General features: G+C 34.1%; 1 non-coding gene across 1 annotated transcript; it reads right to left on the bottom strand.

Annotated features, from left to right (window-relative positions):
- Positions 1-7,402: 7,402 nt before the first annotated feature.
- LOC133807855 (small nucleolar RNA R71) lies at positions 7,403-7,509 on the bottom strand. The gene has a single exon (XR_009879743.1). It is a non-coding gene; the product is annotated as a small nucleolar RNA R71 (small nucleolar RNA).
- Between the last annotated feature and the right edge of the window lie 6,060 nt (positions 7,510-13,569).

Here is a 13,569-nt window from a genome sequence, read left to right as displayed (position 1 = left end):
AATCCAATCTGCAATAGTGCTAATTTATTTTATAATTTTCATTAAAATACATATATATTTTTTTCTCATAACCAATAAATCACATAAGTATTGAAATAAAATATTCTTTTAAAATTTAAATATCCAATAACAAATAAACAAGCTTCAATTGCACGTAACAATAAGCTCCTTAAAACTTAAATCTCCAACAAAATATATATATATTTATAGAGCAAACATATAGGTGCTGTTTGGTAACCATTAAAAAAACAGTTTTTTATTTAATTAATTAAAAATTTGACAATTAAATATAAAATAGCGTTTGGTAACTCTATTTTTATTTTTTATTTTTTTAAATTTTAAACAAAATTTATTAAATTTTGAAAATAGAAAATTTTCACTTCCAAATTTTTTTTAAACAGTTTTCATTTTTTCCTTCTCTTCTTTAAATTAACTCATCATATTGTTAAACAAAAAATAAAAATAAAAGTTATCAAACACGTTTATTATTTTTTGTTTTTAAAAACAAAAAACAAAAATAGTTACCAAACATATTTTTATTTTTTAAAAATAAAAAAACAAAAATAAAATAATATTTCTATTTTTGTGTTTAAAAAATTTAAAAACAAAAATTTTACCAAACGGACCCATAACTTTTCAACAACACAATTATTTAAAATATCATATATTAGTTTTTTAAAATATTAATATTTATATATAATTTTTTAAATATATATATATAAATAGATGTGGATTAGATTGGATCAGTTACTTTTACAAGTGAAAATGCATACAATCTGTACAATATTATATTTTAGATTTTTCAATCCAATTCAATTCGCACAAATATGGATATCCACACTTTGCAGATTGTATTGGATTGGATTGTGTGAATTGGATTGTATTGGGTATTTTGTGTACACCTCTAGACCCCCTGTCGCCTTGGAAAGGGGAAGAGTGTGAACCATGATGAGAAACTTCTAAACCCCACTGGTTTTGGATGAAAATGGGAGTGGTTTTGCAGCTTTGATAATAGTGGCAGCCAATATTATTGGAGCTTGAAAATATAATTTAAAGTGTTCAAGTTGACACTTACAAAGGATGGAGGCTCAATTAGGACATGCAAAAGAACCAGACTTTTTGGTTATGAGGTGACAATGACCATTGACGAAGGGGTGCACAAAAAAAATTGCAAAACCGTCCCACCCGCCCAACCCATCTAAATCAGCATGTTTTGAGCCTCCCCATTAAAAAATCCTACACTACACACACAAGTAATTCCTATACTTTCTCATTCACTAACCCTAAAACTAAAAAGCTTTCAAATTGCCTCTTCCCCCCTCTCTTGTCTCTCTTTCATTCAGCCATTTCGATTTCGCAAGTTTATAGTTAGCTAATACTATAACGCACCAGTAATTGTTATGATTTATTATTTTTGTAAAAATTAAATAGCCATGTGCTGTATTTTAAAATTTAATATTATTAGTTAGTATTTTTTTTAAAAATAATTATCTAATTAATAATTTCTTTAAGAATTTTTGGTTAATTACTATCTATCCCAAAAATAGACATAGTGATGTGGCATATCAAAATGACACGTGGTGCTCAGGAGCATTAATTTTATCAGGCCTGTCAAATAGGCTCGACCAGAAGATGAAAAATTGTCCTCCTCGGGTTCATCCAATATGGTTAAAGGTATCTGATCGAACAAAAACTTCTATAATTCGACTACATACAAATTACGTCTGTTTGAAGAAGCTCTAGTTGTAAACAATCCTCAGAAGGAGTTTAAACAACCAGACCAACCCAAATTTTAAGGGATATTTATTTAACTATAATTTGAATAATCTTTTATATTATTTTATTGCATAATCAATTGTAAAAGACCCTCATTATTCACATAGGGCCCATTTCAAAGTTGTACGGCCCAAGGCCCACCAGAAACTCTATAAATAGAAACCTCTCACAATCATTATTTTTCATGAACACTTTACATATAGAAACTTCGTCAAATTGTATTCCTCATACTTAAGAAACTCAGTTGAATCTTGTTCTTCTAACCTCGAGTCTCAAACCATTTTGATTAATAAAAGTGTCTAAGTGGAGTAGGTTATTACCAACACCTAGGGTTGATTAATGCTCAAAAATGTCAATTTATTAGTTTTAAAGTTTAAAATAAATTAAGTTTTAATTAATATTTTCATAAATTTATTGCAATATATTATTTTATTTAGAAATATTAATTTTAATTTATTTTGTGTTTAATTTTTAGGAATAAATTGCATCTTTTGCATTTAGAAAAGCAAAAGAACTGAAATGATTAGAATTGAAAAAGCAAAATGAAAAAATGGCATTTTTGTGGTCCAAACCCAACATGAATCGGCCGAAAGAGACGCAGCCTAGCTCTCCCTTTTCTTCTCTCCACCGCGGATCCCACTGCGCTACCTGGTGCACTCTCTGTGTGCCGCATGTCCAAGTGCCCCAGCTGCCTGGAGCCCAACGCCCGGACCTGCGCCTGACCCACTCGACCCGGTCCGTGCCTCCAACCCTCCCTGCGACTGGCCAGCCGCCTGCAGCCCCTGCCATTGCTGTTGTAGATGCTTTGTGGGCGCCTCGGTTTGCGTGCGTCCCTTTTGCAGCTCCGTAACCCCATGCATGTACCTGCATAAGGCCATCTGCAATGTAACACCAAAAACGTATATTTGATGTTACAGTATTTCCAATGTAACATTATACATGACTGCATTTTGCTGTATTTGCTACAGTACATAACATATATGTCGTGTATTGTAGCACACAGTATTCTCTTTTTTTTTTTCTTTTATTATTTTATTATATATAATTATTATTATATATATTTATATTATTATATATATAATTTAGAATTTAGTTTATTATGTGGAGATTAAATTGTATATACCACAAATTATTTTTTTTTAATTATAATTTAAATAAAACATTATTAAATATTTGTATTTTTTTTAATATTACACAATACAAAATTAAAATATATATTTTCATGTGTGTCTTTTAGGTTTAATTTAATCTAATGTAATGTAATATATTTTTTTTTCCATGAATGTAATATTTTTTCTCTAGTGATGCAATCTTTATGTTACTACATGCAATATGATTTTTTAATTTATCGAGTTTTAATTATTTATATAGTATTATTGTCATGTAATTAATGACTAGTTTTATTTAAAATATTAATTAGATATAATAATTGTGATGATTTTGATAAATTAGTATAATAATAAAAAGAATATTCAATTTATTTAAAAAAATAATATAATAATAAAGAATATTTTTGTGTGTGTAGTTTTTAGTGTTGTGATTGGAGTGAAAATAGTTTTTGACACCAAATTTGATGTTGGTGTGACACCAAATTTGGTGTCATGGTTAAGAGAACACAGCAGAAAAAAAAAACTAATAATAATAATAATAATAATGGTTTTTATAATCAGTTTTATTATTAATATGTTAGTTTTATTTTGTAAACTCCAAATTTAGTTCAATTGTATTTTAACCACTTAGAGCACTCTCAATGGGTGCTCTACTCCATCCTTTAAAATACATCATCAAAACACACATTTTTCTATTTTACCTCTAAGTTTTACATTATATCATACATCAGCTTCTCTATATATTTCTCTACATCATTTAAATATTATATCTTTAAACATATTTTATTAATTAAAGTGAAATAAAATAATTGAAAAAAAAAAGAAATAATAAATATATATACTAAATGGGAGAGAGAAAGCTTATAAAGAAAAATAATAATATTAAAATATTATATAAAGGATATGTAAATGTTATGTAAATGTAGATATGGATTAATTGGAGTTTATGCATAGCTATTATAAATATATGTATAAAGGAGCTGATAGAAGATGTTTTTATGAGTTTTAGCTAAATATTATAGAGAAAGTGTATTACAAAATATATCACCAAAACATACATTTTTATAATTTACCTCAAAACTTTTACATTATATCATACATCTGCTTCTCTATTTTTTCTCTACATCATTTATATATATTATATTTTTTAAAATATTTTATTCATTTTAAGAAATAAAATAATTAAATATAATAGTTTCACACTCATATATATACAAAAGTTTATAAAAAAAAATAAAAAAAATATTTATAGCTTGATGAATAGTGTTTCACTACATATAGAGAAATACTATTCATTTAGGTAAAAAAAATATAACTTTACATCATCCATTGGAAGACTACTTAACCATTTTTTCTCTATATTATAAAGAATAACACATTTTAGCTAATCCATTGGGAGTGCTCGAATCTATAAATAGGAGCTTACTTTCTTAGTTTTTGTGTGTAATTTTTGGAGTAGAAAAACTATAGCAAAATTTCCTCTCACTTATTCTCCTATTTCTTTTTAGAATTTTTGTGAGAATAATGTGCATAATGACCTAATCTTCATTGGAAGGTTAGAGATGATCCCAATGCAAAGTGATGTTATTTATATTTTTGATTCAATATATGTGTCTTTAAAGTTTATACATTTGAGTATTTATGTTCTTCTATCATCTTCTTCATCTTTACTTATTGTTGATAATATTATATATAGTGTTGACGCAGTTTTTCGCCAACAGTGTATTAACAAATAATAAGGCAGATTAGTGCTTAATAGTAAACTGTAATGAAAAGTAAACAGAATTCACTCAAGAACACAAAACTTTTACGTGGTTCAGTGGTTCCACCTAGTCCATGGGTCAATATTATTGTTGTTTCACTCTCTATTTTGGAAGAGTTTTGGTATTACAGAATACTGGTCCCCTTTCCTGTCCAATATTCCCAGTATTTATAAGAGAATTCCATGGACAGGTTTGGGTAACCACATGAGTCAATCACACATTTACATAATGATTACATTTAATACAAATAATTCTCATTTATATTGGGATATGATTTAATAATAGAATAAACAGGTTCCCGCTATCTTGGATAATAAATATGACAGCCTGGTCATAAATAAACGTATAAAGGGATCCCGAGTCTCTGGGGATCCGCGGGTATGCAATATGCTAGAATTACCACGAGCTAGATATCTCCTCCAAGCTCGTGCTTCGACAGCTATTTAAAATTATGAGTTCGCGCTTCACAGCCATTGCATCCTTAGTTCGGAATGAACTCAGGCCGCCTAATCACCACATATGATCAGTATGAATCTCGAGTTGTCCACATGGATAAAAAGCAGATATTATTTCCCTTAGTCATTTCTCCGTGTATTTATCTGCCAGTTGTACTCGAGCTGGGTGAATGAACTCATGCTAAAATCAGGGTACAACATATAGAATTAGTCATGCTTTTATCTACATATATATATATATTTAAAGTTAGTATAAATAATATTGATGTTTAGTTTTATGTTTAATCTTGTATTGCATTATGGCCTAATGGTATAGTGTCATTCTTAGATTTTTTATTAGATTAACATATTGCTTCTAAAGTAAGAGCATATTTGCTCAAATATATTTTTGCGAAACAAGCATGCACTTTAATGTTAAATCCTCCAAAAAATTAGTTTGGATGTGATCTATTTGTTTGTGTAAATTTTATGAATCAAAGATCTAAATAGCTAAACAATGCATATGTGTGACTCTTGATACCTTTATATTCTCTAATCTTGGATTATTTCTTATTTTTATTTGTTTTATTTTACCATCAAATTCTCAAACCAAAAATCATAAATCCATTTCCCTTACTTTGTATTAATCTTTTGTGTTTATTTTTCTACTAATACTTTGTTCTTAGTTACCTCATTGTGGAATCGATAGTCCATCTACACTACAACCATCGCTTAGTGGATGCACATTTTGGGCGTTAAACAAATTTTGGCGCTGTTGCCGGGGAGGTAGTTTTTCAAGAGTTTAGTGAAATTTTTACCAAGATGTTAGTAACTTTATTTATTTATTTGTATTAATGTTGTGTTAGCATAGTGTTCTTCCTCTTGTGTGTGTTGTATTAATTTTTTATTTTTTATTTTTTATTTCTACTTGCTAATTTTTAGTTGATTGGAATATTGTTGAAAAAAAAAAGTTTAGTTATATACATTTTTTTTCTTTTGGTAAATATATATATATATTATATCAAAAAACAACTTATATGTATATACTTAACATAAAAAAATAAAAAAAAATTAGTTATCTGTATTTATTATTTTTAATTAATTCTAATTTTATTTTCTTTTTCTTAATTTTTTTATTTTCTTAGTATAGTAAATATTTAAAAAAAAATTAAGCTTGTCATTTTATCTTTATCTCATAAAAAAAAATTACATCTTCCTTGATAAATAGTTTGATCCATCTCTTTACTTTATTTTTGTGTTGATTATTTTGTTGCATTAAATTTTCTTAAGTTTAGACCTGTGTTCCTCTTTGCCTTAGCTTTCCTTAAAATTTAGTTATTCCTTGAAAAAAGTAGCATAAAATTGTTCATAAAAATTCAATCGTAAAACTCTTAGTATTGAGAACAATTGTGTAAAATTAAAACTGGTAAAAACCGATATTGTTCTGTCTAGAAAGATTGGTTATTAAATAAAGTTTGTGATAGCGTTACCCTCCACACTCACCTGGGAACCTTAGAGAGTTCTTTCTAAGACAAATGTGGGTCTAAATCAGTACCTTGGCAACCTTCCCAATCGACCTGAGAACATTTTGTGTGTATACAATTGCACTATTATATTTTTTTAACTTATTACTATAAGAAAACCAAGCTTGTTCTGTCAAAATAAGCAATTTTACTCTGCTTAAAGGTTATTTGGTCGAAATTTTTTAACTTGTGATCCTCCATACTTACTCAGTAACCTCGGGGAGTTCTAGTAAGGCGTTGGAGATCACCCTAAAACCTCCAAATCTACCTGGGAACAAGTTTAACAAAAAAAGAAATTAAAAAAAATCATTTCCAAGTGTGGATGAATCATCATGAAACTTTTAGTGAAACTTCTTCCAATTCATCCACTACTCCTTCCACCATTCCTGCTTCTCCACACACCTTAGTTGGTAATAATCCATTACAATGATGAAATCCAACCAATAACTCTCAATGACTACCTCCATCCTACTCGCACTTCCACGCTTTCATGCATTATATTCCCTCCTAATATGCCCGCATTAGACTTTAAATCGGGTCTGATTCAACACTTGCCCACATTTCATGGAATGGAAAACAAAACCCTATACGTGCATATTAGTAAATTTGAGGAGGTAGTAACCATATTCTATAACCGAGCTGAAAACATCAATTTTGTGCAATTAAAGTTCTTCCCCTTCTCCTTGAAGGACAAAGCCAAAAGCTGGTTATACTCTTTGAGACCTAGGTCTATTCGAACATGGGAGGAAATGACCAAATCTTTCTTTTTGAAATACTTTCCTAGCCATAAGACCAACAGTCTAAAACGACATATTTCCACATTTTCCTAAAAAGACAATGAAACGTTCTATCAAGTCTGGAAAAGATTCAAAGATCCGTTAAATCAATGCCCTCATCATGGCTATGAGAACTGGCATTTGGTCAGTCACTTCTATGAATGCCTCACAAGTCTTGAGCGCCAATTTGTAGAAATGCTATGCAATGGTGAATTCCTCAAAAAAGAGCCAGACGATGCTCTTGAATATCTTGAAGCAACTGCAAAAAAATCTCACACCTGTACTGATCCAAGTGCTACTAATAGCACCAACAGACACAAACCATTTGAGATCTATCGACTTCAAGAATAGGATAGTGTTAAGGCCCAACTCGAAGCTTTGAAAAAGCAGTTTGAGGTCTTAGTGACGAAAAATGGCTAAAAGTCGCACATGATTGCTCAAGCGGAACCACAAGAACCTTGTTTTGTTTGTGGAGGGACAGAGCATTTAGCTAAGGAATGCTTAACTTTAAATGAAATGAAGGGGGGTTTATGAGGAGCAATGCAATGCCTTAGGGGCATGTTTACCGAGTTTTTTAGAAACTACAAATATATCGAGAAACAACAGCTAGAAAGAAAGACAAAGAAATGAACAAGATCACAGTTTTTACATGGTTGGGGCGTTAATGAGCCTTAGTACACTAGTCAATAGTATTAAGCTTTAGAGAGTTTAACCATGGAGGTTTTCTGCAAGTTCATCAGCGTTTATTCATACATGAGAAATTCAGATCTCTGTTATACTGCACAAATGACCCTATTTATAGGTGGTCTTGTAGCTTGGGTCGGACTAATTCGGGCCCAATAAGGATATAATCATAAGTGCTCTCTAACAGAGCTATAATACAAGAGTGTAACATGATTACAGGTTGTCAATCTAGGCCCATTGGGCCGGATTAAGCATGGTAGAGCCGTACAACTTCCCTTTGTACGTTGATACAAACTGATTTGTGTGGGCTACAAAGGGGATTCTAGGGACAAGATCTGTCAAAGTAGTGGCAGTACCGATCCCTAGGAACATCGTACGTTCTGAGCATATCCCTTTTTTCGAGTTAGTTAGGGAGAATAACTGTCAGATTTCTTGGGGACAAGTCAGCTGCATGAAGAACTAGTCTTGTTCTGCCCGGACGAATGGTCTGGGTTCATTTACCGAGGTTTAGATTCGTTTACTCAAGCTCGGGGTCATTTACCAAGGCTTGGGTTCTTCTACCAAGATGGACATCCACTAGTGATGACAGATCAATGGAAATATCCTGGTAGCGAGTTGGATCGAGAGGATGAACCCGGAAACTTCATTCGTATCCCACATGGTGGGATCCGTCCCATGGAATGGACTGTCTAACACAATGATCTAAACCCGAGAGGGTAGAGATTGGGTGAGTCCATGAAATTGGTTCGGGCCTATGTCTCAGGTCCAGGCTCTTTACTATACGATTATTCACTAATCATTGGACCTGAGGCGGGTCTGGGCCTCCGGGCCCCTGGCTTCTCAAAATTCGCTGGGCCATGACCTCTCTTAAGGGCCTACGAGGCCCACTTGACAATGCCTCGTGTTCAAGGTGGAAAATATGGACAACATTTACCCCAAAGTTTTTGTCCGTGTTTGCGTGGTGGAAACTTGCCTTCTTCATCCCCGATCAATCACCTAACTCCCGGTTTATTTACCTAAGTCCCAGTTCGTTTACCTAAGTCCCGATTCGTTTACCTAACTCCCGGTTCGTTTACCTAAGTCCCAATTTGTTTACTTGGGGGCTAATTAGTTAATCCCCAACCTTTCAAATTCCCACTGACCTAGGCACGTGTCTCTAGGTAAATGGTACGTTTGCGCCACTCGCGCCCAAATAACATGGGGAAAATCCTTTGTTGTCCTAAGAGACTGATAGATTTAAGCGCATTTCTCGAAGCGTCCCATCTGGATGGAAATGACGCTTTTAGCACTCGAGTAGGCTACTTAATGTTTCTGCATTGTCTAGAATCGTTGGATTAGGATTGTCTTTGGACTTTCAATGTGGACCATTGGATGAGAGAGGCGTGGATCGTGGATTGACGAATCCACGATTTAGCACTTAATTGGGCTAGTTAATGCGCCTTTGCTATCCGGAACCATCGAATGTGGATCTTTTGGGGATATTCCGTATGGACCGTTGGATCGAACATGAGATTTTTCTCCTATAAATACCCCAGTGGGCTCCTTTCCTCACTTTTTACTGATTCTAAACTTTCAAACCAGAGAGCAAAGAGCGAAAACTTTGAATGTCCGAAATCGCAGACGAACTTTTCTGACGTTTGCTGCATTTTCGAGTCCCTCCATTCATTAAGAGGACAACTTTGCCCCGAACAATCCTTCTAAGAACATCGACGAGCTGTTCTACCGCCTCCTCAAGTTCAAGATTGAGTTTCTGCTGGTGTTCTCGCCTGTACATCAACAAATTGCAAGTTCAAATTTCTTCAGTAAGTTTTCTGGTCAATTCCTTATTTTCCCTCATTATTATTTTTTCCTTTTTTTCTTTTACTGCCTCTGTGACCATGTGGCCATTAAGGCTGTAATGACCCAACTAGTTCTAAGACCTTGGACCATTAAAACTACTATAATAGACACTAATTTCGAGAAAACATACATAAGAAATATTTACTATTTTATTAAAAAATCCAAAGTAAATATTGAAATACATAAATGAGCGGTATGAGATCCCATTGTTTGAAAATAAAACGTAACTTTAAACTAAATGAAATTGTTTACAAAACTAGATGCGGAAAATACATAAAAACATAATATAAAGACTAAAAATAACGTCGTCCTCGAATCGTCATGCAGTCCATAGAATCCCTTCTTCCTCAATACACAAACCAAGCTACTACAAATCCTTCCGCCCATATCTATTTTCCTGCATACATAAAATAAAGGAATGAGCCTAATGCCCAACAAGGAAAATCTACTAGCACATAAAACATAAACATAAAACTATATCAAAACATGTACTATAAAACATATATCACTACTCTAACCCATGTACATGGTAACATTTGTGGTTTGCTAGCTAAGCAACTATAAGCCATTGAGGTATGCTAGCTAAACAACTATAAGCCCCAAGAAACATAAAAAAAACATTGGGGTTTGCTATTTAAACAACTATAAGCCCCAAAAACATATTCATATATATATATATATATCATAACATATCATAACATTTTATAACATAATCATATAATAACATATAAGCATATAGAAACTATCCTATTTTCCTTACCAACACCGGAATATGAGAACAAGGACGGGATTTGTAACACTCCTAAAACCAACAATACGAATGTGAGTATTTCTAAAGAATGAGATGATAAAGAAATGAACTAAACCACCAAGATGAAGCTTACCGAAAAGAAACCTTAAGTTCAAAGAACTTAAATACCTAACCAAGAATGGAAATAACGAGTTAGGATTTGAGTAAAGAAAACTAAAGGAAACTAAAGAAACATATAGAAATGAACTTAAGATTAGGAATACATTTGGATGTACTAGAACCGAACTACACCTCAATATTGAAAACAAACTCTATATCTCACTTCCCAAGTGTTTTTAAAGCTTAAGATGAGAAAGCTTTGATCCCAACCCAAGTGTTTATCACTCTATAGTAAACCTAGCAGCTTAAAGGCTCTGAACATAGCTTGAAGAATGAGAGAAATGGCTGGGTACTAGGTCCTATTTATAGAGTTCAAGGAGTGAACTACCTCCTTTTAGCTTGAATAAAAATAATGAATATTAATTGAAAAATATTTTAATATTCGTTCAACAGAGGCTTAAGCCTCGGTCAAAAACGTTCAGAGGCCAGTCAAGAGGTTAAGGAAGGAATTAAGATCGATTTCAACAACATTTGAAATTATGGCCCTAGGGCCGATATATCGCCCATCATAGGCGATATATCGCCTAGGCTTATGTCCCGAGTGTTCGTCAATTTGTTTGTGCGAAGTTGACGTGTTTTTCGTATTCCCCGTGTGGCGAAGTTGTAGTAGTAATAGTAATAGCTAGTAGTAGTTATAGTATGTTTATTACTGTGGATTTTGGTTCAAGTCGGGACTTAGTTGAACACTCATAGCAACACTTATAGATTTTATAAGTTTAACCTATAGTTTAAGAATATTAATTATAACATAAGGTTTGATTAATATAGCTGATTATAAAGATGATATTCATTATACTATAAGGTTTAGATAGAACTAATAAGATCATGACACTTGTCATGTGAATGATTATTAAGGAATTAAGTATTTTTGATGAATAGTTTTATAAGAGAAATATTTAAAAACTCTATGACCTGCCTGCAGCTTTAAAACCATTTTATGACTCAGTCAAAACTGCTTATCCAATTCAAATTAAGCTGAAAAGTGCAATTACGTGTCTAATATTTCAGCATATGCCGATATATCGCAGTTATAGGGTAGTTCTAGGTAGTGATGAATAATAGAGAACTTTCTAGGTGACACTTCCTTCCTTAGATAAATTGATCGATGGAGCAGGCTGGACTGCTCTGAATCATCGAACTCGGACGCCTCAAAACTGTCAGCGTGAATTAGTTTCCTTTTGCAACAATATTTTGCTTTTAGTTCCCAACTCATGCTCCTGGGACCTTAATTGTTCCCGGATCTATTTCCAGAGGGGGCCTCTCCAAGCAGTTTAGGAGAATCCTCGTACCTTAACCAATTTTTCTATTTTGGTGTTGACTGCTTGGTTCTTGCTTTTCTTGTCGCTTTCAGGTCTTTGATCATGGCTCGTGGCATCACCCTCCACCCGAAGGATGCAGTAAATGCGGGCCTCGTTGTCCTGGAGGGACAAAAGCTTCCCACTGGCAACACATGGGAAATGGACGCGGAGGTAAATGAGTTTTGGATGCTGAACGAGTTGGAGAAATCTTTCAGGATAGAGTTGACTTTGGGGTTCTTCTTCAACAGGCTGGCCCAGAAAAAGAGAAAGCCTATACTGGAGTGGGCGTATTCGAGGCCTGGAGCACAGGCCACATTAGTGTGGGAGCCATTCTCCCGTTTCACAACTATTTTGAGAAATTTCTCAAATTCATGGGGATTGCGTCGTTCCAGCTCCTACCCCAGGCGTACAAGTTGCTTTTGGGGTGGCAAGTATTTTGCGCCTGGAAGGAGATCGTGGAGCCCGCCCCTGCGGAGGTGTTGTACTACTATCAGTTAGAGCCGCAGCTGAACTCCAAGGATAAGACACAGGATGGGTTTTATCGATTAAAGAGTCATAATGTCAGTCTGACTCCATACAGCTCCTGGAAACATCCCCCGGATGTTAGACACTACTGCTTTATGACATCCGGGTTCCTTCTGGAGAAGAACCCCACTTTGGTGTTGGACTTTCAATGCGTGGGTAAGTTATCATTTCTCGTTCTTCATCTCGTCCTTTTTTTTATCGGATACTCACGTTCCTGTGAACAGGTCTGTATGCTCACACTCGGCTAACCAAGTTCATCTTGGACCGGAAGAAAATATATGTCACCACCAGTGCCGAAGATCTGGATGTGGAGGGTTCATGACCACGGAGAATCTTCAGATGACTGGGTTGATTGCCGGCCATCAGTCGATAGACGCCCCCAACGTCTGAGGATTGCAATACGAGAGGGACCCTGCTTTGAGAAAAGAGTTAGCCCTCATTCACATTGAGGTGGTGGAGGCCGCAGTCAAGGAAGACGCAGAGAGGTTAAAGGCGAAACATGTGCGCCTTGCGGAGCAGGCCGAATCCAAGGAGCTGGATGCCTTGCTCGAGGGGAGGCAACCCAACATTGGAGCTCCCAAGGCCAGAATCTCGAGGCAAGGTAAAACACCTCCATTTTTTACTTATGCCCCTCATATTGAGGGCTTTGTTAGGAATAGGCAACGATACCGGGACTATTTGACCAAGATTGTTGGAAACGTGGGGCTTCCTTGCCCCATTGCCGTGGACATGCTGACCCTCATGCATTCATCCTAGTTCCTTCAATATGGTAGCTTTTTGGGTCTGGATGACATGGGGGATCAAATTTATGCTTTTTCCCTAAGAGAATTAAGTCAGGCCCATTCCATAGATAAGGGTCCGTCCCTGAGGACTTAGACTTGCATGTTTCTTCTATCTGTCTTTCCCGCTTCGTTATTAATCCATATTTTGTT

Source organism: Humulus lupulus, chromosome X (genome assembly GCF_963169125.1).
Source record: "Humulus lupulus chromosome X, drHumLupu1.1, whole genome shotgun sequence".
NCBI lineage: Eukaryota > Viridiplantae > Streptophyta > Magnoliopsida > Rosales > Cannabaceae > Humulus > Humulus lupulus.
Note: the sequence above shows the minus strand (reverse complement) of the source record. Positions and strands in the feature narration are given on the sequence as shown.